Source organism: Haemaphysalis longicornis, unplaced genomic scaffold (assembly GCF_048455015.1).
Source record: "Haemaphysalis longicornis isolate Haplotype H1 unplaced genomic scaffold, Haemaphysalis longicornis Haplotype H1 scaffold_8, whole genome shotgun sequence".
NCBI classification, from domain to species: domain Eukaryota; kingdom Metazoa; phylum Arthropoda; class Arachnida; order Ixodida; family Ixodidae; genus Haemaphysalis; species Haemaphysalis longicornis.
Genome location: NW_027526445.1, coordinates 59,495,421 through 59,522,135, shown reverse-complemented (window position 1 = coordinate 59,522,135; position 26,715 = coordinate 59,495,421). Strand labels below are relative to the sequence as shown.

The 26,715-nt window shown below is 49.2% G+C and overlaps 1 long non-coding RNA gene across 1 annotated transcript in view; it reads left to right on the top strand.

The window, feature by feature from the left end:
* Window positions 1-16,946, top strand: part of LOC144148695 (uncharacterized) — a 101,947-nt gene extending 85,001 nt beyond the window's left edge. Inside the window, exon 5 of the long non-coding RNA XR_013318028.1 lies at window positions 16,776-16,946. This is a non-coding gene — a long non-coding RNA (uncharacterized LOC144148695). The remainder of the gene's footprint in view (window positions 1-16,775) is intronic.
* Window positions 16,947-26,715: the final 9,769 nt, after the last annotated feature.

Here is a 26,715-nt window from a genome sequence, read left to right as displayed (position 1 = left end):
TTTACTGCTTTAAGGCTACCTCCATTCTTTACGGCGTATTCGATCCTCTCCATAATATACTTCCGTATGTCAGCTGTCTTGCGCTTATTGATTAACTTCGAGAGTTCTGCTAGTTCTATTCTGTCAGCTGCGGTAGAGATTCTCATGGTTTGCCGTTTCCTGATTAGATCTTTCGTCTCCTGTGAAAGTTTACCAGTATCCTGTCTAGCCATAGTGCCCCCGACGTCTACTGCACACTCCGTGAGAATGCGTGTAAGGTTGTCGCTGGCTTCCTGTGTCGTAAGCTCGGCTTCCTCGTTAAGGGCGGAATATCAGTTCTGCAGCGCGATCCTGAATTCTTCTACTTTACGTCTTACTGTTTGCTCATTTATCGGCTTATTTCGTACTACCTTGTTGCGGTCCCTCCTCAACTCTAGCCTAATTCGAGATCTTACCATACGGTGGTCACTACACCTTACCCTTCCGAGCACTTCCACATCCTGCACGACGCCAGGGTTATCGCATATTATGAAGTCTATTTCATTTTTGTGCTCCCCATTCGGGCTCCTCCAGGTCCACTTCCGACTCTCCCGTTTACAGAAGAAGGTATTCATTGGTTATTCCGTTCTGCAAACTCGACTAGTAGGTCCCCCCTGCTATTTCTACAGCCCAGACCATAGTTCTCAACTGCCTTGTCTCCAGCCTGATTCTTGCCTACTTTAGCATTGAAGTCCCCCATAACTACAGTATACTGCGTTTTCACATTAGCCATTGCCGATTCCACATCTTCATAGAAGCGTTCCACTACTTGGTCGTCGTGGCTGGATGTGGGCGCGTAGCCCTGCACCACCTTGAGCTTGTACCTCTCGTTGAGCCTAATTACAAGACCTGCTGCCCTTTCGTTAATGCTGTAGTATTCGTCTATGTTGCCAGCTATGCTTTTATTGACTAGAAATCCCACTCCCAGTTCTCTTCTCTCCTCTAGACCAGGGTAACATAGGACGTGTCCATTTTTCAGCACCGTAAAGGCTTCGCCTGCCCTCCTAACCTCGCTAAGCCCTATTACATTCCATTTAATGCCTTCTAATTCCTCAAACAACACCTCTAGACTCGCTTCGCTAGATAAGGTTCGCACGTTAAACGTTGCCAGGTTCAGATTCCATATATATATATATATATATATATATATATATATATTTATATGTCTTGTGCCACAAAGCTCGTTTGAAGTTCTTGTAAAACACTGCGCTAAATTGAACCTATGAAATACGAGAGACGATGGACCACAAGATGCACACTTACAAAAGTATGAGTTCTGCCATCTTTTGCCTTGGTTATTTTAAATTTAGCGCAGTGTTTTACAAGAAGTAAGGTAGCAACCATCGTAGTAGAATGCTCTCATTATTTGAAGTTGTCTACTTGCTTTGGTTTCATGCACGTTGCCATGCTTGGCTTGTAATTGCTTCAACGATAATGTTGTTGTGATAGGACATATTTGTGCCTAAACTGTCGCTATCCTGGACTGTTTAGGTTCAGTGAAAAATATCCTAGACCTAAGTTAACGTTTTCACCTACCCCACCACAACACGTAAATACTGCGGCGCAGATGAATTGGCTACGTTCGTTCGTGGACTCCGCTTTGTTTATAGCTTAGTATCCTTTAGCATATTGTCAAAGGTGAATGCGATGGACAAATTTCCCCCAATAGGCTTTTATTCTACTAGAGCCTCACTTTTTTTTACTGCTTTACATCTCGAACAAGTGCACGGGAAGTACTTTTGATGTGACCTAAGCATTCAGGATGTCGTTTGGCCAGCCCAGGGTAAATATTCCGTAGACTTCCAACTTTAGCACAACAGTTTTCCTACTGCCGCAAAAAAAGAGCACGAATACTTCTACCAGCAACGCCAAGATGCAGCCAGCAGTTTCGCCTGTTCTTCAGCAGTATTTCTTAGACCAACCATTGTTCCAGGGAGCTTAGTAAAGACCCGGAAGAAATGTTGGAGAAGCTGGACGACATCTGGACTTGAAACAACTTCGACGACGTGGAAACCCTAGCATTGGTTTTCTCATGTGCATGTACTGATCAAAATTTCCACGTCGACATTAGGTGCTCCTTAGTACACAGGATTTTTTAGTACAAATTGTGCCAGACTTTTCTTTGTACAAAATAAACACACCGATGTAGGCTGTACGTTTTTAGGGAATAGCTCAATGGAGGTGTGGCAACTTGTTTTGAAGGCAAAAACACTTGGCCACACTTATCCATAAAAAAACCCAAGGAAAACCAACTTCGATATAATGACTTGTGTAGAATAACAAAGTTTCAATAACCGCCCCGGCAGCCCACCGACAAGCATTCACAAATTCTTTTAGGGGGATACCATGACTAAGAATACCCTTGACATGCGCACAACGCAGTGCTACAAGAATGGTTTGCGTTCGGGATAGTTGTTACACTATAACATTCATCTTAAGCTCGGAAAAACACATGAACAAAGAAGACGAGGACAATCGCTACATCTAACTGAATTTTATTGAATCATAATGAGATATATAGAAAAAAATACAAGAGATACAGAAAAGGTTACGACTATTACGAGATAAAATAACAGAATAGGTTGGCACTGCCCCACACGTGTCAGTCACTACCACGACCAGTTGTGTTTTAAGAACGCTGCCCACTTATCGGACAAGGCTATCGATGTCGTTCTGACACTCGAAATTACCTAGTTACACTTCAGCTGCCTCCACTATGTCACTCGTGTGCTAATCAAAGTCGTGAAACAATATCACAGAATTTCCGAAGTAGGGCTTATACTTGGGGCATTCACCACAGTGAGTAGACAGGATCTCATCCTTTCTTTTGAGTACGTTCTTTTGATGTTCGCGCAACCTGGAGCTGACGCACCATGCCGTGTGCCCTACATTATATCTTCCGCAGCCTAACGCCACACTGTACACAACCCCTCTATCGCATTTCGCGTACTTGTTTTGGGGTCCAGTGCTACAACCAGTATATTCTTTTTGTACAGGACATGTACTTCTGCCGAACCTCTCGAGCTTGATTGGTGCAGACATTACAACGCGAACGCCAGCCCTGTGACCTATTTTCTTTAGCCGATGTGCGATACCGTGCAAATACGGTATAACTACCGTCTTACGGCGCTCGTTGCAGTCTTGCGCACTTGTTTAAGATGCTTTTATTGACGTTTTCTCACCCCTGCAGAAATCCTCGAAGACTGCTACAATAACGTGTTGAGGATGCCCTGAACGTCTCAGCCGAGACACTTGCGCCTCCACAGTGCTCGGCATTTGATGGACAGTGGATTTCTTGAGAGCATTGCTCAAGAACATCGCTGCTACTGAGCGTTTCACCAGTTTGGTGTGTGCAGAGCTTAATAGCAAGCGGGGCTTCGGGCTGCGGGGTGCGTAACTCTAGCAAACCTGGTTGTCCGAAAACATCAGGCTCATGTCCAAGAACTTCAGAGCGTTACCTTCCGGTACTTTGTGAGTTATCTGAAGTAGTTTCAGCAATTTTCGGACACTGCCAGTGTTAACCGAACATAATTCTCAAAGCTAGACGCACCCCTACGAAGGAGAACCAAAAATCATCCACGAACCTGCCCACTTTGATGACATTTGCTGACATCAATTCAGTCCAAGGGTATGCTCTTTCGGCTGTCCATGACACGACGAACGTTCAAAAAGTCATGGGGGATCTGCTTGCCGGGGTTTGGTTGCGTAGCTTTGTGTAATTTGGCAATGTTTTCAACGTCATCCATAAATAGAAAGCCCCATTCGAAGGTCCTACGTCGGAACTCAAAACAATCTGAAAATCAGGGTTCACTATGAAGGCTATACAATGCTGCTTTTCGATGGCCGAAGGGTGCATGCATGGGACAGTAAAACATTCGCAGTAGACAACCTTCCGAGGCCGAAGAACAAGAATACCATGTGAAGATGTTTCGCCCTCGGCCCACGCTACGTGCGGCTCTCCAAAACTTCCCACAATTGCTATGACTTCACGCACTCAACCAGACAGAGATCAGCTGCAGCCTGATAAAGTGCATGAGATCTTTTTCTAAGGGCTTGAAAACTGCATACAGTGGCCGAATTTTAATATCGGTGAGTAGGGCGAGAAATATGGCACAAAGACACCATCGACGCAGGTTAGAAGCTGTCCTCTGCGAAAAACAGAACGCCTTTAAAAATTAACTGTTTACGGTAACCACGATCAAGCAAAGGAGACAAACTCTTCGGGCAACAATATATGTTGCGCCTGTATATTTTTACACCGGTATACGGAGCCAACATCCGCCATATGGTGTTGCTCCCAGTTATTAGGTGCAGAGCTTAAAAAGGAGTGCCGAGGCCTGCAGGTTAGACCTAAGCAAAAATGGCTTGCGGAGCAAGTACATGGGTCCAGGGAACACGTTTGTATTGCTGTAGTCGTGCTTCCCGGCGTGCGAAGGAACACGATAGGTAATTTTTTCCAGAGATTGGATCAAGCCCCTTGAACCGGTACACACCATCAACACGGGATTACTACGCTTGCCCCATTCCACGCAACATTTCAACCCCCCCCCCATCAGCCAAGTCAAAACAGTAGCGTCCCGATGCACTCAGAGTTCTCGAAAATAGATGCACTTACGGTAATACTTAACTGAGTAAGTAAACGATCAATGCAGGGCTTCATGCGCCCTGCATAAACTACGTCAGGGCAGCGGCTGCGACGGCGTCGAGAGACGGGTTCGTCGTCAACGAACTAGTACGTTACATCTATAACCATGCTTAGCACTTGATATGGTCTCGCTGAGCAGTGTAGAAGGCGAAAGTCACGACTGGCTACACAGCGTCTCGTGGGCGTACCTCCACGTCATATTATATGCTCATCATGTACGCTCTTGTCTTGCATAGGTGTTCAGCACGGCAGTTTTTTCCTGGGTGATACCGGTGGACTTTGCACAGAGGCACTGCTTAGGCGCATGATTTCCATGACGAGGGCAGGGGATTATGCCTTTCCTCGTTCGGTAATAATGATAGCAGGAGGACCACATCGAAGAACAGTCTTCATATTTAAAAAAACCGGATGACCTATAGAGCCGTACCCCACTTGAAGTCGTCCGTTTCCGCGCACCTAGTGGTGTATTCGGTGGCAATTATATTCCACTTGCTATCAACGCAAAACGTACCATCCGGACAAGCCCGAAATGGTTCGTAGGTATTTGAACAGGGTGCAGTAGCTCGGAGTTGCGTTGCTCCACTACTTTCAAACTCCTGACACGCCCGTACGCAACGTCGCGCGGTCGCTGCCACTTTGGGCCAGTAATAGATTGCTGGATTCGTAAGGGGTGTACAAGAGGTGACGCGCTATCGGGTCGCCATGTCAAGCCTACGAACATCGTTTCTGAGTCCCGCGGGGACAGCAAGACGGTAGCTTCTGCCACGTTGGGAGAAGTATGTCCTGTTAGGATTGGCATAGCGGACCCCGAAGGATGACAATCCTCCTGAAAATTGATTCTGCACTGGGGGGGGAGAGGGGGGGGGTGGGGGGTGGGGGGGGAGGGGTGAGGGGGGCTCGTCTTTCCAAGAAATAAATGAGTGGCCAAACCCCTCTATCTGCGTGTGGCTGTTCTGACAAAGACGATGCGTCCGTCACGCCAAGAAACGCGTCGTTATCACCGCAGTCATTTGCCGGCGCTGGAATAACTGGTGCTTGGAAAACGAAGTCGGCATCGGCTTGTTGTTGCCTGGACTTCAAGAAGACACTCACATCGAATTTTTTAAGCCTAATACAAGAGCGGTACAGTCATCCCGACGGGTCTTTTAAGGTCAATAACCAGAAAGAGAGGGCGATGGCTGACGTTTCTTGAGAGGCGACCATGTTGGTATGAATGAAATTTAAGCACCGCCCAGAAGACAACCAGGCCCTCCTTTTCAATTACTGAGTAGGTGGCGTCTGTGAGTCACAGTGTTGTGCTTGCAAACGCTACAATTAACTCGGCACCGTCTTGCCATTGCGGGCCAGCCCCGAGGCCACTGTTACTGGCATTGGTCAGGTGCGTGCTACGGCGCTTTCGTTAAATGGCCCAGGACCGGTGGTCTTTGGAGCCCTTACAACACTTCGTCGAACGGTCTCTGTCACTACACAGGAATGAAATAACATCTCGCCTAAGACTAGACGCAGGGGCTGGAATGCGTGCGAAAGTCTTAAAAATCACCAGTAGTAAGACTACAGGCCTACAGTCCCCTGACGAATTTCTTTTTGACTGTCGTGAAGAGCTGGGTGGCAGCTGCAATCTTTTTAGAATGGAGCCGACCTGTGGCACTGGTGATGATACCCAAGTAACAATAGTTTCTCGTATTTAAAGTGGGATTTGTCAGGTTCCAATTTAAGTCCGCATATCTCTATGCCTCAACGACCGGCGGGAGATTATCGAGGTGTTCTTCGAACTTGGTGGAAAATACGATCACGTCGTCCAGGTATACCAATAAATTTGCTCCTTTAGGCGCGACAGCACGGTGTCCGTACTTCTCGGAAAAGAAGCCTGGATTAAGCACAATGCAAAGAGCAAAACATGAATACGTAAAGGCCACCCTGAATCACCAAAGCCGCGTTTCGCTGTCCCTTTTGTCGACCTCTATGTGGCAATACCCGGTTTGGAGGTCCATAGATGAAAAATAGCGAATATCTCGCGATGTGTCTATCTAGTCGTTAATCCGAGGCGACAGGTAAACGTCTTTTGGTCGCATGGGACTGCTTCAATAATCCACAGAAAACCGTAGTTTTCCGTTTTTCTTTTTGATAAAATTATTTGTGATGCCCAGGCGGCATTCGACGAGTGATGCAATCGTCTTCAACCATTAGTTGATATTTGCCGCCGTATGGCGTCATGCACCATGCGAGCTCACGGTAATGTTTCTGACGGATGGGCGTCGTCGTTTCCTCGGTAATACTTCGATGTTTTGTCAAATGCGTCCGGCAGACATCGGTCGTGGGCGACACACGGGAGGTAATCAAGCACTCGGTGGTATTCCGAGGCCATGTTAGAATTCGCGTCGACGGCGAGTTTAGTTTAACGTTCGCCGTTGTGATTGGGCCATTTTCATGCAGAGGACAGCTGTCTGTTTCGTCGATAACTTCGGGAAAGCCCGCTGTAGTCTCGGTCGTGATGTGCCGGTACCCGTTTGAAAAATGTGTCAAAGAGCCGTCGTAGAGGGGCTCGAGGCCGGTTGCGATGGCATAGCCGTGGTCGAAAAGGAGCACCGTATGCTGTCGTCAACCTCTTAACGGTGAAGGAATCCTCGCACACTATTCTAACAAATACGGAGGATCACTTAAGCACGCGTATGTCGTCGTCGGTGATACACAGTGGCAATTGCTTCTGGTCGAAAAGACGTTCCTGAGGCAGGTTTGCTGATAATATCACCAGGCGCAATTCAGTTTCCAGGACGGTGTTGTACTGGCGCAGAAAATTCATACCCATGATAACATCATTCGAGCACCGCCTAAGAGCGTCGATTGTATCAAAAAACTCATCGCTTCTCAAATTAATTAATGCTGTACACTTCCCGACTGCCATCATGAGGTGCCCCCCCGATGATCGAAACTGCGGCCCGTCTCCCAGAGTCATTACCTCCTGCAAATGGTAGGCAAGTTCAAGGTCGATGATTGAATAATCTGCGCCGGTGTCCAGAAATGCGGTCACCATGACCTTGCATAGTAATAGGGAGGTCGGAATTCAAGACTGTGTCGGCATTTAGTGTCGTCGTCGTCGCCAGGAAACATTGTAGTGATATTATGTTGGTACTCCGTAGGGTCTTCGTCGCCATATCTTGAGTGGTAGTCTGCGTTGCTTAAAGGTCGCAGTTTCGGTCGTCGGCCACCTTGCCTTCGGAAGTTCCTCCCCCAACTTTTCCCACCCTTTACTGGAAAGCTCCCCTGACGGTTACGAAGGTTCGGTGAGAAGTCGGCTGCGCGAGAATGCGAGCGTCATCAACTACTATTTGGCGACATGGCGTTTTTTGCTTACAGATAATACGCGATATCAGCCGGCATTTCTCCGAACCCGGGGTGAGGAGCGGTAGGAGAATCTGGGAAGAATATTGTAGTGGCAGAGGCACCTTCTGTGTAGGTTGCCATGTTCAACACAGTGGTAGCAGAATAGCCACCCGTCCGCCATGCACGACAAGTCCATCTTTCTAATTGGGGGCGTATACCATGTTCCTCTGCGGGCAAAGCATTTCCCGGTGGGGGTGGCAGACAGCATGGTGCAATCGGCAATGTTGGAGCTTGCTGACAAATACCCTGGGCGTAGTTTGTAGGTCATTGTTGCGTCGGTGAATCGGGTAGTAAAAATACTTTGTATATCTCCTCGCGGACCCTCCTGGCCAGAGAAGGAGCCGACTGTTGCAGCGAAGTACCTAGATTACTTATTCCTTCAAGCAGAACTGACAGTATTAGGTTCAGCAAGGAGCAGTTGCCACTCGTCAAACTAGCAACAATGCCGGCACCTCCTGTCGTGATCCGGTAGTATTGGCAGTTACACTACTACGCCGCCTGCTCGATAGCCGTGGCTTCCTTGATAAAATTCTGCTCCGTGCGTGGTGGGTTTTTAACAAGGCCGGAAAACAGGTAGTCCTTGACTCCATGCATTACGTAGCCGGTTTTTTTTGGCTTAGATATTGCTGGATCAGTGCGGTGGTACAGGCGAGCAATGCTCTATCAAATGTGCGACAGGCTCGCTTCGATTTTCAACCTGCAAGTGCAGCAAACACAGTTCGTGGTCTCGTTGGTCGGTGCTCTAAAAGGTCTCCTGTACCTGCTGAAGTTGTTTCACCTCGTGAGGCTACTCTTGTGATTCTTGTTCAATGTGCGAACACCATCGTCTAAAGACAATAAAACTACCCACAGGTCTCGCAAAATTAACATTTATTGAAATCAGCCACACCCTTGATGTACCTCATTCAGTCTTCAACATCTTCGAACACATCCGCTTGCAACCTATTCGGGATGCGCGTCTGGGAGTATATTACCCAGGATATGCCCATTGTAATGAAATGGGCCGGATCACACGAAACGGAGGGAACGCTCTTAGTGCGGATGAGGAAGTGACATTGTATTTACAGACTGGACAGCACAGAGGGTTGAAGCAATGACAAAGGGAATTCACAAAGCGTTATGGGGAAACTCAGATAATAAAACAGCCCACGCGGCCCGCCCCAGCGCCCGCAACTACAAAGTCCGCGCACCGTCCCCGCGTAAACGTCCCGGGGCAGGAAACGCTCACATCGGTTGTATGGGACGCGGGTGCCGACGTCGCCCTCGTAGCGGTGTCCGCGTCGTTGAGGTTGGCTGCCCAGGTTCCGTAGCCAGAAGACTTTCCGCCGGGTCCGCTGACGGCCTTGCTCCCGCCTCGAGCCCGGTCACGCGCCGTTCGGAACGCCGGAGCCCGGTCGACAGTGGCCCGTGCTGGCGATGGTGTCCCGGACCTTTGCGGCGACGCCCGGAACCGTAGCGGAGACTGGCGACAGCCTTGCCTCACTGTGGCACGTAGAGCAGACGTCTCGCCCTGAGGTCGCACAGAGCCGTGCCCCGTTCAGTCCGCCTCGTTCCCTGGCTGGGGTCTCGCTCTCTGCGCCCGTGCCTCGTTCACCTCTTCTTCCAACTCCTCAGCAGGCGCTTGGCCTTGCACTTCGTCTTTCTCGCGTAGAATACGGCGTCAGTCCCCTTCGCGGGTATGTTCCATCACATTACCCCCCGCTTAAGAAAGTTGTTCGGGGAACAACTATTCTACAGTCCAAAGCAGAGTCCCAAAAAGTCCAACATACACAAAAACATTGTCCTCACAAAAATTGTGTCCTACGGAAGCATTCAAGTTGCTAAGGCACGTCAAATAGAACGGTAAGCTCATACAGTAAAAGAGTTCTTGGCAGGATTAACACAAAATATTCTCGTACAATGGAAAGCGACAGTGCAAAACTGTGGACATGCTTAGCCGATTGTAGGAATTGTCAAAAATAGGTTATTCCCGCTCTTTTGTTTTGGTAAGAGTCTGGGAGACAGGTTGCAAAGGATTGTCGTCAGAGCAAAAGTGCGACGAAAGCTTTTGCTTCAGTATGCTGAACGCCGCCTCCTGAGACTGGTCCCAAGCAACCCCGTTTCTCTCTGTTGTGTCCATCAGGTCAGTGAGGGGTTTGGCGATTGCAGCGTAATTCGGAATGTACTTCCGGTAGCGCCAAGTCAAGTTGAGAAAATACTGGAGGCCCCGTTTCGTTGTAGGTCTTTCAAAGTTCACGATCTTCCTTAAGGTCTGTGGACGAGGTAGGTTCGAGCCCTTTATACCGTGGTTTAGGGAAGACCCATTCGTTTCTATGAAGTCACACTTTCCTTGCTTGGACACATTCACCCTGTCCGTACATGTTTTCATGCAACCGTCGCATGACCTGACGAAGCGTTTGACGTCTCCGCGCAGACCCGGCCAGTAAAACTCGTCCAAGATGCGGTAGACGGTTTTTCGTAAGCCCTGATGAATTGCGCCGAAGCCTTCGTGTGCAAATCGAAGGATAGGTTCCCTTTTGGACTTGGGCACAACGACCTGTGTGCATCTTCTACCCGTTGAAAGGTGGAAGTGACGATGTAAGACGTCGCTGGTCTTGACGAAACGGTAGCTCCCGCCTTTCCCTGATGAGACCGTTTGTCCTACCTTGCGGAAGCAGCTTCTGAGCGAAGGATCGCTTTGCTGCTCCCGGGCGAGCTGTTCTCTTTCTGTGTCCGTGGTCGGAATCACAAGCGCTTTCCAGGCCTTGATGTTTGATGAGGTCACCTGTGCGACGGCCGACACCAAAACGTTCTTGCTCGGATAGACAAGCTCCTTGGTGATACCCTTCACTAGATTGAGTGAACGCCCGCCTGGACCTTTCCAGTGAGGATCCGGGTTGCCCACCGCTCTGACACCTGGAAGGTTCCCGAGGACGAGATCGTAGATCGGCCGCTCCATACACGATACGGTGAGTTCACCTACGAAGTACGGAGTGTCGACATGGATCCTCGCCTGGGCTAATTGCTTCATGGAGGCGTCTATAAGTGATACACGGGTTGTTCTTCCGGTTAAGCAACCGTCTTCAACCAAATCTCTCCGAACGATGGCGGTATTGCTTCCAGTATCCCGAAGCACTGTAGCAGGCTTCCCTTGAACACGGCCTTCCACGACAGGCATGCCATTCCCGCAAAACGCGTCCTTTCCAGTGACTTGACCGCGGTCGTGGCCGAAAGGATAACCTTTTGCTCCGGAAGCACTCCGCTGGCTACACACCGGATGATTTGGAGAGGCCATGGTCAGTGCGCAAGCAGCAAACTGCTCTTCACCGTCTGACCCAGGTTGGCAGTCCTCTGTTTTGTGTCCGACACGTACACAGGCGCTGCACTTCGGTGGATCCCTTGCGGTGCTGCGGCAGTCGGAAGCGCGGTGGCCCGGCCGGTTGCACAAGAAGCACTTGGGAGCTTGCTTCTTCTGCGCGTCTTGCGCATCCTTCTGCGGTTGATCTGCGTCATCTGGGCCTTCCCCAAGATTTCGGAGGTTTTGCGCCTCCAGAAACCGGTCGGTGTAATCTGCCAAGTTATCCAGAGCTTTGCACTGGCGCTCTTTTAAAAAGACTACGAGCTTCGGATGGCAACAGCGGAGGAACTGCTCCGCAATAACGTGATCGCGGAGACCCTCAAATGTTTTTGATATCCCGGTCATTTCAATCCAATGATCGAAATAACCGGATATCCTAGCTGCTAGCTGCCGCCCTGTTTCGCCATCCTCAGCTCGTGCTTTGCGAAACTTGTCCTGATAGCCTTGTGCAGTAAACTTAAACCGTTGCAGCAGAGCGTTCTTGACTTTCGCATAGTCCAACGACTCTGTTGCAGTCATCCGGCCGATAACTGAAAGGGCCTCCCCAGACAAGCACATACTAATGGCAACAGCCCATTTGTCTTGGGGCCAACCCTGACCCGTTGCTACGCGCTCGAACCTTTGCAGATAGGCGTGCAAATCGTCTCGCCTCTCATCGAACAAGGGTAGCAACTTCTGTGGGTTGATAACAAGCGTGTTGGGGCCAGCGCTACTCTCTCCAGTAACTGCTGGAGTGTTTTGCGCCCCTTCCTGGATGCGCAGCCTAAGTTGGAGGAGTGCCAACTCTCTTTCGTCAGCTTCCTTTTTCCTTTCCGCTGCTTCTCTAAGGGCTTCTCTCTCAGCTGCCCTCTGAGCCCTCTCCTCCGCACGCTTGCTTTCAATCCACTCCCGAAGTTCGGGTCCCGTCAAGCCTAACTGTGACCCTATTGCCATTAACTTTTCCAAATCCATCTTCAAACTGTCAGATCACTCGTCCGCACACAGCGTTCAACCAATTTCCGCAGATGTTAATGATAGGATCCTGGCAGGCTCGCCACTTTTTGTAATGAAATGGGCCGGATCACACGAAACGGAGGGAACGCTCTTAGTGCGGATGAGGAAGTGACATTGTATTTACAGACTGGACAGCACAGAGGGTTGAAGCAATGACAAAGGGAATTCACAAAGCGTTATGGGGAAACTCAGATAATAAAACAGCCCACGCGGCCCGCCCCAGCGCCCGCAACTACAAAGTCCGCGCACCGTCCCCGCGTAAACGTCCCGGGGCAGGAAACGCTCACATCGGTTGTATGGGACGCGGGTGCCGACGTCGCCCTCGTAGCGGTGTCCGCGTCGTTGAGGTTGGCTGCCCAGGTTCCGTAGCCAGAAGACTTTCCGCCGGGTCCGCTGACGGCCTTGCTCCCGCCTCGAGCCCGGTCACGCGCCGTTCGGAACGCCGGAGCCCGGTCGACGGTGGCCCGTGCTGGCGATGGTGTCCCGGACCTTTGCGGCGACGCCCGGAACCGTAGCGGAGACTGGCGACGGCCTTGCCTCACTGTGGCACGTAGAGCAGACGTCTCGCCCTGAGGTCGCACAGAGCCGTGCCCCGTTCAGTCCGCCTCGTTCCCTGGCTGGCGTCTCGCTCTCTGCGCCCGTGCCTCGTTCACCTCTTCTTCCAACTCCTCAGCAGGCGCTTGGCCTTGCACTTCGTCTTTCTCGCGTAGAATACGGCGTCAGTCCCCTTCGCGGGTACGTTCCATCACACCCATCACCGTACGTTTATGAGCTTGAGCTGTTGACACCAGAGGTTGACACGGGGCGCATTGCCACGGAGGCCCGAGGGTGCTTGGGACAATCTGAGCATGCGTGACTGTTTCGAGGCGCGATGGTGTCGATGGGCCGAGGTATTTCTGCATTTGTGCTCGACTGTGTTTTGGGGATTAGGAACGTCGGAACCCGACTTCTCCTCCAGTCTTGCGTCCCCGATAAACACAGAAAAAATCGGCCATAGTTAGTTGCACTGATTTATTAGGCGTGGTGTACAACGCCAGGGTGAGATAGCTTGTCAGATCTCAGGAGAAATCGCTGGCCGAATCCAGCACCAGTGCACGGGGCACGCTATTATGTCGTCGTGTTCGCACAAAGCGGCTGACCTCGGAGCACGGCATGTATCCCTCCTCGTAGGTTGTTCCCAGTACAGAGCCCGGTACACACCTCGAAAAGGGGATTACGCTGATTAAAACATATTGCACGCGACGTTATTACGAGTCCTTATAATTTTTTTCAAATCTGTGTACGGAAGGCCATTTAAAGTAATATGACACGATCATGCGCACAGTTCCCTCGCAAATTTCAATTGCCTTTATTCCATTTTGGCAAAGCACCCTTCGCCTGCAGATGTTCGAAAGCAGCATCATTTAAAAATCTTCAAAAAAAAGCTTGCATAAGTGGACTGCTTTTCCGGGGCACTCGCAATAAACCGCCAAACGACAGCAATGAAAGCAGAACGTGTTTTGGCCACCGGTTCACGCACTTCGCGTTTTCGCCTCTTTGGTACCGGTTTAGGCGATTCGTCAGTTTTACTTTTCCTGATCCGTCTGGCCGCTCTCAACGCGTCTCCTGATGCCTGTATAGGAGGATAAAAAGGTTGCTGTATCGGTGTGTCAATGTTGATTGTAAAACATGAGGCGAAATCATTAGTTCTGCGACATTCCATTACAAGAGACTTATCCTGCTGTCACGCAGATGGCACCATCATTCGTGTTTATAAAATACACCGTGTATGCCGTTGGGCCATTTGCAGCCACTCGTAGTGGACGATGACCTAACAGAACACTCCCAAAGGTACCCCCAATGATCCGGAGAGGTTCAACAGCATGTACAACAGAACAGAAGGTCGTGAATGTAATACGCTACAACTTTCGGTTCTAAGACGCCAAGAATCACCCAGGTGATCTCGTTTCGGTTAAATCTCAGTCTGTTAGCACGGCCTTAGAGAGATCCTTCTCGAATAAGCTACTTCGGAACATCTTTCCATGTTTTCCCCACCGATGAATGCGGCACCTGACGACGACGCAGCGGCCGGAAGTGGTCGTCGGAGTTTGCCTGAAACCTTGCTCCACCGGATTTGAAATTTCCCACTGCTTTTGTTCTGCGTTTTATGTGGACTATGTTTGGTGCCTTCTTAAGGAAGCAGCACTATCCCCAAACATTGTTTTTCTTTGTTTACTTGTGCTTTTAAAAAACAAACTGTGACCTCTTCGTTTCCAATAATTCGTTTTTAAGCGATTAGAAGTTTTTCGTTCCAATTTGGCATGCTAGACCCGCAATACAGATTGGCTGCGGAAAGGGTGTTGCTTAGATGTAACTAACCTACGCAGTCCACTTTAATCATACAGTTTTCTATTTGAAGGGTTTTTGTTATCGAGAGGACGACAGATAAGTACGTAGAAAGCAAACGCCGCGGACACCGAGTCACTGAAGTTCCTCTCTGCATGAACTTTATTGACTTTTCCTCTACTGGAGCATGGTTGGGGTTAATAGCGTATCTCAAGTTCCCTCAAACGACCACCCATTTCTACAATGGCCTTGCCTCCATCACTGCTTTACACACACAAATACTCCCACTCTCTCGCGCCCACACACACACACACACACACACACACACACACACACACACACACACATATATATATATATATATATAAATAAATATATATATATAATTATATATGTGTATATATATATATATATATATATATACTGAATCAGAATGGGAATTGAGGGGTTCATTGTATTTGGACAGAAATAATGGTTGGCAGTCAAGAAATTCCCAGTAAGCAAAGGGGGAATGCGATAGGTCATTGAAACTGATGAAACATTTTTGGACACGAAAAAAGAGCACGAATAATTCCCGCCGGGTGGGATCCCAACCCACGACCTCCAGAATACGCATGTGGTGCGATTACCACTACGCTACTGGCGCTGTTGTTTCCTCTCCCCTTTCTCGGGTATTCATCGTAAGGTATTTTGTTTCCTGCATTTGGGGGGTGGTAGACAGCACCGCTCGGACTACTCGGGGATAAGGGGACCTTCTTTTTATTCCCCGGGACGTGATTCCAGTGTCTACGACTTGTCAAGAGTTTTCGACCAGTGTTGAACCCTGTAAAGTTTCCTACGGCCCCAAGACTGCCAGAACAGAAGCCCTCCCTATGCATGTAGCGAATCAGAATATGAAATGACGGGCTCGTTGAATTAAAACAGAAATAATGGTTGTTACTTGAAATGCCTCGGCAAGCAAAGGGGTGGACGCGGTAACTCATCGAAACAGATGAGGAAATTGGAAACACAGAAAGAAAGCGGAGAAAAAATGCCCACGGGGTGGGTTACGAGCCCACTACCTCCATGATACGCGTATGGTGCAATGAACACTACTCTACCGGCTGGGATGTTTCTCCTCCCCTTTCTGGGGTATTTATATAAAGGTAATATTTGTTTCCTGCTCTTGCGGGTGGTAGCCAGCGTCACTGAGTTTCCTCGGATTAAGGGAACCTTCGTTCGAATCCCCGGACCGTGACTCGATTGTCTACGACATGTCGAGCGTGGTCGAAGAGCGTTGGATTCTCATAAGTACCTATGGCGCCAAGACTGCCAGAACAGATGTCCTCCCTATGCAGGTAGCGAATCAGAATGGGAAATGAGGGACTCGTTGAATTAAGCCAGATGTAAAGAATTGCAGTCACAAACGTCTGGGAAAGCAACGGGGAGAATGCGGACCTCAAATGATTGGATAATTCCTATTTACCCGCATATAAATGTTTTCCATGTCTAACTCTGTGACTACACTATCTAGACGTGCTGTGAACAATTTCGGGTAGATATGACCTCTTGTGCCATTCCTTTCAAAATGGGAAAGGAGTGCGATTCCGAATACCCATGAATGGATATTCGGACAGTCGTGGGTTCGGATCTTACGAAGCGGTCATGTTCTTTACCTATTTTCTTCTATCTTCAAAAAGAATAAAGAATAACCGCTTTTTCCTTTTGGTTATTATGGCATTCTTATCGTCGGACCCTTGATTTTATCTATATATATAAATATATGCTGAATAGTTTGGTACATTGAATGTTGGGGCTATTCGTCATTCCTGCATGAACAATCTGTCAGAAGTGCCGCAAGGACGAAAACTCGTCTTCCGGATGGTTCTCAACCTGGAATTAGAAGCGTTTACTATGATGTAAATAAATACATAACACAATGCTTTTGTTTCCAAACTTTTCGCTGTCTAAGAACAAAAAATTGTAAGCTATTGTGCTTTAGCCTGAATTTAATATTACGTAGGAGTGTCTCCGTGTATGTGTTGAATTATACAGTGAATATTACAAATTGTAACGAATTTGTTTCTTCTCTGGCAGATTTACGTGAGCAAGAACAATGGTGTGAATCAATCAATGTCACCACGAATACTACTAAAGCACCTCGCAGCAGGGATTTTATATATGCCTCAAGGTTTCTTTCGCAAAATGATCTTTAGTTTGGTTTGTCTACACTAACAGAAGAAATCCTCGCACTATGTTTTCGACATTTCATTAAACACTTAAAAAAATCCTTTACGTATTGCTCTTTGAAACTGAAATTAAATTTGATCAAAAAAATAGTGAAGCCAGAAAAATTGCCCCAGCTTCCACAAGTGGTGCAAGGCTAAAGAACCAGCAGAGCTGCGGTCTACCTCGAATGTCTAAACCGACAGCGGATCCCATGAGAGACGCCGCAGCCAGACCGCAGCTGTGCAAACTCGTTTTGGACGGCGCTGTAATGCAAAGACAAAGTCTGCACAATATTTGATTAGGTCGCAATCTTCGTCATCCAATTCGTCGTTCTGTCCTGACAGCACAGCGTCGAAGGGAAAATCTTCTTTAAGCACGCCCTCTCCTCGGAAGAAATCCATTTCCTTGTCAGCCAGAAGAAAGGCTGTCTCCACGCATGCATTCCGAAGGGATCGCTAGAGAGAATTGTTGCCATATTTCGTGCGGCGAACCAGTGGGGCACCTGTCTGTACATGGCGAGGACCACGTAAGGCGTTCCTCATGTCGCCTAAGCCCATACGCAAGCCTAGAAGACTCCCAGCGGTAGCCGTGTGGCGCGCGCTCACGTGCAGTTGGATTTTTTTCTGTTAAAGCCAATTTATGAAGTCCCTGCCAGGCGCCTCGGGCCGCGAAACGCCGGGAGGCCGACGCAAGGTAGGCGCTCAAGTGTGCTAGAAGTTGTCTGCATATGCCCGACGGATTCGTGTTGGCCGAAACAGCTCTGTTGGCGAAGTTTTGTTAGATTATTCCTATTGTGACTAGGGCTCGCGAAGGGAGCCCTATTTTTATAGTTGTTCTTAACGTACAATCGTTATCATTAAAAGGTCAAGCCTCCTTATAAGTTTCCGTATAGAGTTTGCTAGGCTTGTCCGCAGCCATTGATGGATCCTAATTTCAGGGTGCGTCTTTGTATTTAATTGATACGGGCCTACACAAAGCGCTTGCAACACCTCTATCTTTAGTGAGTACAGCCCATTGGTGCGGCACATTCAATTGACCCCAGGTGCTTGTTTCTAAGCGTGCATTCTCGTGAAAATAAAAAGGGCATCGTAGCCTCTACAGTTCAAATAAAGGCATTATACGGTGTTCACCAGGGTACAGTCAGTGGGCAAATCATATGTTCCGCGATCGAACGTAAGGCGCCACCGCAGAAGGCGCACCGGACTAATCCTCAAGGTAATTCATATAAAACCAATTTCAGTCAACGTTTTTTGGTTCATGCAAATTCCGTTTGTAACTTGAACTTGAGGAATTTAAGCACGTGAACCATGTCTACCAGGGGAAGCTAGCAGTACGATTGCACGAGCTGTGGGACATAAAAGGGGATAACAAAATTACGACCATCTTCTCGCGATGGAACCCGGATGTGATGCGACGCATCGGCGGGGAGCGTTTGGACTGACGCTGGTATTGGATTGCGTCAGTCCACTCGCTGAAGGGACTGTCGCTTCCATCACGTCTTCATCGGAAGAATCAAGCCAAGCACGAAGTCATCAATCGAAGTCACGCGGAGTCGAACGAGAGCGAGCGCTGGCTGAACCGTCGCAGCACGCTACCAGCGTTATATTCACAGCGCTTGAAGGAGAGGAGGCAGCGGATGAGAGTCGCGAATGCGCGCACTTGCGCGACGGGGGGTGGGGGGAGCGAAGCGAGCAAAGCGCGCGCACGCAGCTATTGTTTATGATAATGAGACGGAGTGAGAGTGTTGCGCACAGCTGTCCGAGAGAAGAGCGGCGGAGAGTCGCACATGCGCAGGTGAGGTGAGGACGCCGCCGACGCCGACGCAGGAGAGACATGCCTCAGATCAAGAGATGCGTGGCTTCTAATAAAAGGGTATGCGAAGTTACAAAAATAGGACGAGTCTCCGTAGAGCTGACTAGCGTGCATATTCTGGGCCGTCTGGCACCTGAAAAACCAAAACAGCGTGGGGTCGTCCCCTGTGAAGTGACGCGCTAATTTTGAAGACTATGGTGACGCAAGAGCGGGAACATGACAGGAAGGGTATTCCCTCATCCGTCCTTACCTATAAAGAGGAAGTGGCAAGCCGCACGAGTGCCTGAAGTGGTCCAGTAAGAGGCGGCGGCAACCAAAGAGCTTGGTAAGCCAGCCTAGAACGTAAGAAAACACCGGCAGGAAAGGACGGAGCTGGTTCGGGAGCGCAAAATCCGGGTGGAAGATTCGGGGCTCGTCAGATTTCCGGGACCCGAGCTCGAGAGGGGTCTCGCTAGCGCTTTGGCCTCCTGCAGCCGAAGCGTGGCTCCTGAATCATGTGAAGGCGCCAAGTTGGTGTTCTAAGCCCCTGCACAACCCAGCGTCTGCGGCCCGTTGCCGCCCGGCCATGGCCGGTTTTCTACTGCCCGCTGCTACAGGGCGCCCGATCGTAAGTGGGTGTCGACCTGATCATTGTATACAAGGACCACGGTGGGTCTTGCTGGTCGACGTTCCGGCATGCGCGACCACTTCATCGTGGCCCCGCGAGCCCTCGCTCCGCATCGTCACCAGATCCCACGATGCCCTGCGGAAACCGCGCCATCGCCCAGAACCTTCGGTGGGGACTTTCTTAGGATGTTTTCTTGAGAACTCTTATTTAACCCTTGTATGTATATTTGAAGGAAATTTGGGGTGTGATTTGCTTCCGACTGTAATACGTGGAGGTTTGATGTGTATTGTAATTTTTTAGGACTCGGTGTTTCGTTCTGCCGTTGACAAGCACTCTCAGGTAATTATTGGCACTGTGGCAAGGCCCAATCGCCCGAAGAACCTTTGCAGGGTTTTCGCCTCATATATTAAGGTCCCCGGCAGGACGAGGGCATTTGCACATTCAAATGTACCGGCACAGCATTCAGGGTACGATGAGTGGGCAGGAGAGTGTCTCGGGTTAAGTGGCCAGGAAGTGTCTCGGGAAGAGTCTCGGGTTAAGTGGCCAGGAAGTGCCTCGGGAAGAGTCTCGGGTTAAAGGGACACTGATGTTATTTGTAAACAATGCGGGATTACGAGCGCCAATTGTAGTCCGGAGTCCCTAGGCCCTGTTTCGACCTCTCTGAGCGCGTTTACGCGAATTTATTTAGTAGAAAAATCAATTCAAAAATGCTGTCCTCCTCTCTGTACTGTCGCCAATTTTCTTTTTGGCGTTTTCGTGTTACGTCTGAAGGAGAGGAGCTGGCAATTGGCTGCGCTACTGCACGGCTCGCCGACCTTCCGCGACCGAGTCAGTCGGCCCAACGTTCAGTCCGCCGGCCGCTGACGGGTCATGGTAATTCGCTCGATCAGTTGAAACTAAGCCACAACACGTTTGCGAATGCAAGATACTGCCTTTCTTTACTTCGTTAGTTTGTACTCTGTATCTAGCTTCAAGTCAAGGTCGCTTCACACAAGCGCTGCACAAGCGCACATGTGACGCTTCGCTGACTGGTACGCCAGTAGGAAAATATAAGGCCTCTTGAAGGGGTAGAGGACTCAGCGAAGTCAATATATGTACTAAGGAAATTAAATCAACTGATATTTTTACCGTACAGCGTAAATTAGGGTGCGGGAAGCACGTTTTTGCGCTGGGCGAACAAGCACAGCGGTCAGCACCACGACTACGCATCTGCGAACGCTTTTCCGTCTAAGAAATGCAATTGCTAGACGTGAGCTATTGTGGAAACTCGGGGGACGCTTACTGAACGAGCGCCATACAACAAATGGTCACCTAAGCTGCTTGAAATACTAAAACTAAATAAAGGTGTAAACTGGTTATACATTATATACCTTATATTTCTATTGTCGACAGCGGTCTCGCCCGTAGCCGTGTGGTCTGGAGCGCTAGGTGTCTCAAAGCAGGTGTTCTGCCCGTCTTAAGTTCGAATCCCCGCGGGTGCAAGCTTTTTTTATATAAGGTAACTTTTTCGTTTTTCGCCGATGTTTTCTGTTCTGAGCTCACCTTTTTTTGGTCCACAACGTTCACTGCTCCACGAACTAGTCCGCAGAACTCGCGCAGCGTCCCACTGGCGCGCTAGCGAGTTCTCGTTGGCGTGCTGTTGCCATAGGCACCGACTGCTTGCGGGCAGTGGGCACAGGCCAGAATCAAGAGGCCCTTGGCCTGGTGCGAACACGCTTTTTACGATACAGGCATGAGTGAGGCAAGCTCCAAATATGGGGCAAAAGCGCATGCATTTGCGCGTCTACGGGGACGCGGAGGGCGTTCGTGCAAAGCGTAGGCCTCGGCTAGTGAATGCTACGATTCCAAGCCGTCCTTTGAGGCTTATCTTATGCATTTTACAGCCGACCACATGGCAGAAGCGCGGTACTACGATTACTGGGATATTGAGAATTCCCATCAAACGACGCCATTGGATGTCAAACATGTTGTTTTACAAAACCGAAACCAAAACCAAAACTTGTTTGATTGCTAACCTTGGGCATCGTCCAATCACGGTGCCCCCTCCTCGCAACGTCACAGCTTAGTTGGTGCGGCCGCCGCAAACCGCGCATTGTAGTTTTTCTTCTTTCGCGCTTTGTAAAATAATTTCCGATTTGTCAACCGGATAAACAATTAAAGGTGTGCTAATTTGAGCCAGTCTACATAGTGCAAGAAAAAACAGAAGCTTGACAAATTCACTTCAGTGTCCCTTTAAGTGACCATGAGTTGCACATGGGTGGACGATGCTCTCCCGAAGGCGCAAGATGGGAGAGCTTCAGAGCGCAAGGCTGCATGAGTGCAACTCCAGCTAGAGGAAAGAAAACTAAAGAATGTGCTGCTAAGACTCAGGTTTGGGGAAGTAGGTGAGCAAAGAGACTCTGGCGCGATGGCTACTGACGCACCATCCACGAAAAGCGCAGAGTTTCACTTAAATCCCCCCTAACTTCATCTTGGTCTTCGATGAAGCTCGTGATGGCATGGATGCTTACCTGAAGTATATCGCTGGCCAAAGGAGAAATAGGTCATGGCTCTCAGCTTGCGTCTCGTAGGGAAGCCCTTACGTTATTTGGTGGCTGTCTCCCAATGATTCCACTCACCATGATAGGGCCAAATTGGCTCTTCCTGAGTGTTTTCGTTTCACCGCAGAAGGATACCGGGACAAGTTCCGCCAAGCAAGACGCAAGACGGTGAAACGGCGAGGGAACTTGCTACGCATATAGGGAGTTTTTTCGACCGCTGAGTAGAAATGTCTTTCTAATGGTCCCAGAACGTTAGCAGTGTTCTTTCTTGAAAGCGATTTAACTCTCGGAGGTAACAGAGGCGACAGGTCATTTCCACGGAACCTAGCGTCAAGACCACCTGCTGCGGTTTCGAGGACATTAGAAATGGGGTGGGCAAAGAGCGGAACATAGCAAAGTTAGAATATCACGCTGCTTCCTGTGTGACAAAACACGGCAAAAAGTCCCAGAATTCCGCTTCAGAACGAAGCAACCATACGGTTGTGGGTGTTGCCGAGTGGATCACGACGTAAAATTGTGTTTTACACGGGCTTAACAAGGAAACCACTTATTGCTGCATGTCACTGACGAACTGCAAATTTGTCTCTTCAAAAGACAGCGCCAAAAGCCGCCTGGTGATTCTTCCTCTTCAGACAGGGGGCGAGGGAAAAGGGCTACCCGTGCGGTACAAAAGGAGAACTCCACTCTGCCCAGCTTCCAGCTTTGGAAGGGGAGCTCTTCGGAAAGAGCTTTTATTGTGGCGCACCGCTAGTAACACTCTGTTGGTCCGTCCTGCTCTGGTTGCCGATTCGGCAGAAAGAACTACTAGATCTACGCTGCTTCTCGCTAATGAGCGGGATATCCAGGTCCTACGGGCATTGGTAAAATTTCATTTGTCGGGGAAGGCAATCGCCATGTGCATGGACCCCGCGATCAATCATATCATCGTGGGCAATATTTCCGGAGCAAGAGATGCCGCAGATCCCCGTCAAGCGGAGAGAAAATGCAGCAGGTTATTGCAGCCGGCCGAAACAAGTCATTGCCTGGTTGCCAATCCGACTGCCCAAGTTATCACAAGAACTAAATGACCTACGACACGCGGACAAGTCCAACAATCAACTCGAAAATCATCCAGGTGACCCCGCACGAACCTCGCCGTGAGTTAAAAGGACCAAAGTTTGCGGATGTATTGGCAGAAAGTTGGCAAAGGACTAGTCGGCAAGCGATTTGGCGTGCACATGTTCTTTGTAAAGAACGGACTCCTCTGGATGCAATACGAAACGCCTCGAGACCTGTATTAACAGGTCGTAGCACAAAAGTTCCGCTATCAAAAACTGGGCGAGCACACGAGACTCCGACAAGTGGATTCCTAGGTGTGAAAAAGACCATGCGTCGGGTGTTGGAACCTTTTTACCGGCCGGGAATGCAACTCCTTGTGCGTGGGTACGTCCGTTCGTGCCGAACTTGCGGAATGACACACCCGAAAGGAAAAGTCGAAAAGCGACCTTTCGAAAAAACCTGCGACCAAGTAGGCGGTAAAGGCGCGGATCTCTGCCATCAGAGATCTCTGGGGAGTTCGAAATAACCAGCCTCAAAGTAGATGAAAGGTTCAGAGACAGTAGAAGCGGGAAACACTCTGCGTGTTACGGCCCCATGCGGTTTTGAAACGTTAGGAGCTCAGGCTGTCTTCATGTATTTTGTTGGCCATAGTCTGCCAGATTAAAACACACTGTGAGTGTATGTGTAGTGTTGCGTACTGACCAGGTGTTTTGCACACTTTCTGACCTTGAGTGTTTGTACATTGACTCAGTGACTGGGGCGGTGCTTTTTTTGGGGGTACTCACGGATACGCCTTCTGCGTGACGCTGTATGGTGTTCCGTGAGTGTGCGTATTGTGCGCAACGTGTGTGACTGTGCTGTGCACTGTGAACACTTCCATGTGCAGGTTTTTAGAACAAAAAACTTTTCTGGGGGTGAAGGCCACGGCGAGGGCGCTTGGAGACGGAACAAACATAAAATCTTAAGAAAACATGACCCACATGACAACGCAAACGATTACACGCGAAAGCACATCAAACTCAGACTTTACTGACACATACAAAGCCCTACGGACTACCAACACTTATTAAAAGTCAAAGAGAAGTCCCCACCAAAGGTTGAATGCGATGAGTCGTTGTCCTGAGTGCGTCATGGGTGCCGAGCGTACCGTTGTCTACGAGGGCAATGCAGCGTGTTTTTCGTCGACGTTGCGGTGTTCGCGATGCCGTAATGGTAGACCCGCGAGGCCAAGCTCACGTCGTTACCAGCACCCGCGACGCCCAAAGGACAATGCCTCATCGCGTTGAATCTTTGGTGGAGGCTTCTCTTTGTACTTTCTTTAGGTTTTGTATGCCATAGGATTATGTATGTGTCAGTTAATTTTGAGTTGTGAGGTGCTTTCGGGTGTAATCGTTTCAATTTTGATGTGTGCCTTGGTTTCTTGAAAATACATTTTTTTTGTGTCCAAGCGCCTCATTTGAATACTTGCATCGTGGCTAGTCCCAGGCGCCACTGATTACCTGGAAAAGAACCTGCGGTAGTTTTCTCTCATTACATCAACTTAATTCACAGAGAAATAGCAATGAACGTGCAGAAAATCCTACGCATTACGAAATAATCCCAGTAGTAGTAAAGCTCAAAGGTGATACAGGTTACAGATAGTACATGCCTCAGCACCAACAGGCAGAAATATAGGTGAAGCCGCAAGCAGATTGTACGTAAATGTTACAAAAGCAACGAAGACGCGAAGAACATATTGTGACATTTATATAAGACTAACCAAATAATATGTCCGAGCCTAAAGGGTGGAAAGCCAGTAGGAGTCGTACGATAGGCCGTCCTGAGGTGATAATCGGGTTGCATTGACGGAAAAAATATAAATAGGCTGCAAGAATACATTTTTTACGAACAAAAAAAAAATTAAAACTCTACATGTGAAAACACCGGTGGAACAACAAAAACCGAAACTCATTTATAATAAGTGAGAACTGAGACATAGTGCAGGACTTGGAAGTGCTAGGGAAGATTAGGAGCAGTAATCATTTAATGGTTTGGTGAAAGGGTGGTTATAAAAAGAGAGAGAAGGAAAGTAGAGAAAGGTAAGAAACCTAGCATGGGTTTTTGCTTACCACCGGGTTCTTGCTTACAGCTTAACACAGCAGCACACCACTTGGAAATTGATTTAAGCACGTTGCTGCCAGTGTCACCTTGTGAAATCACTGGCACTAAAACTGACGTGGTGTGGATTTCAAAATGTTGCGATGGAATCAAAATGGGAGACTTCCTAATGTGAGAATATAGTGTCGCGAAGCCAAGGACGACGCAGTTGTCTTGAAGGAGAAACAAGTTTAGTGGAGCGAACTTGTGCTCCCCTAACAACTCAAAAGAATACAGAGGCGGCGAAGCAGCGGTCAACAAAGTGACTTTCGTCGGCGAGCGTCGCAGAATCGAATGCCGAGGCGCCTGGTCTGCAGGCTTTTTATCTTTCGGCGCGAGTGTTTCTGGAACCGTCGATTGACATCCAGAACATTGTAGATCACAGAAGATTATTCTGGGCTAGCGACGTTAGGGCGAAACAGTTTGCTTATCTGAATGTGATAGCCCGTGCGGCATAAAAATAAAGAAGGGAAGACGCGCTTTGCTTGAAACGCGATAACACAGCCGGGCGTGGCCCGGCAGTAAAACAAACAATAAATAAGCAAACACATACATGGTTCGCGGCATTACCACGCCCCCTATAAGAGTGCATCGACCCGATGCTAAAATACAAGACAGTCCAAACAAACAACAACAACAAAAAAAGTCCGTCATCTTGCATAGTAGGTTTCAAGCGAACCACGTGGACGACTTCGGGCCGCGTGCGTCTTCGTGATGTTCCGGAATCACCATCTGGGATCACCTCGTAGGTAAGTTGGCCGACGCGTCGTAGAATTTGTAGGGTCTGAAATATCGTCGCAGAAGCTTCTCACTGAGTCCCCGTCATCGGATGGGAGTCCAAACCCAAACACGGTCCCTTGGGTGGTACTCGGCGTCTCTGCGTCGGAGGTTGTAGCGCCCGGCATCCACGAGCTGCTGGCGTGTTGTACGAACTCGAGCCAGCTGGCGGGCCTCCTCCGCACGCTGAAGGTGTCCTTGGACGTCGGTGTTGAGGTCGTCGTCTTCTACGTGCGGAAGCATGGCGTCGAGCATCGTAGTTGGCCGTCTTCCGTAGACAAGCTCGAACGGCGTCCGCTGCGTCGTCTCCTGGATAGCAGTGTTGTAAGCAAACGTGACATACGGGAGCACTTCGTCCCAAGTCTTATGTTCATCATCAACGAACATTGACAGCATATCTGCTATTGTCTTGTTCAGACGTTCTTTTAGTCCGTTTCTTTGGTGGTGGTACGCCGTCGTTCTTCTGTGATCCGTGTTGCTGTGGCGTAATATTTCTTGCATCAGCTCCGCAGTAAAGGCCGTTCCACGGTCCGTGATTAGGACTTCCGGGGCTCCATGTCGCAGCACAACTTGGCTTATGAAGAACTTTGCGACTACCTGTGCAGTGCCCCTCGGAAGAGCGGCGGTCTCTGCGTAGCGCGTCATGTAGTCTGTCGCCACGACAATCCACTTGTTCTGTGATTGTGACATAGGGAACGGGCCTAGGAGGTCCATTCCAATCTGTTGAAAGGGCCTCGACGGGACGGCGATCGGTTGAAGAAAGCCGGCGGGTCTTGTCGGTGGCGTTTTTCGTTGCTGGCAGTCACGGCAACTCCAAACGTAGTGGGTGACGTCGGAAGTAAGGTGGGGCCACAAGTACTTCCGCTTGATTTTTACAATGGTGCGAGCTGTGCCGAGA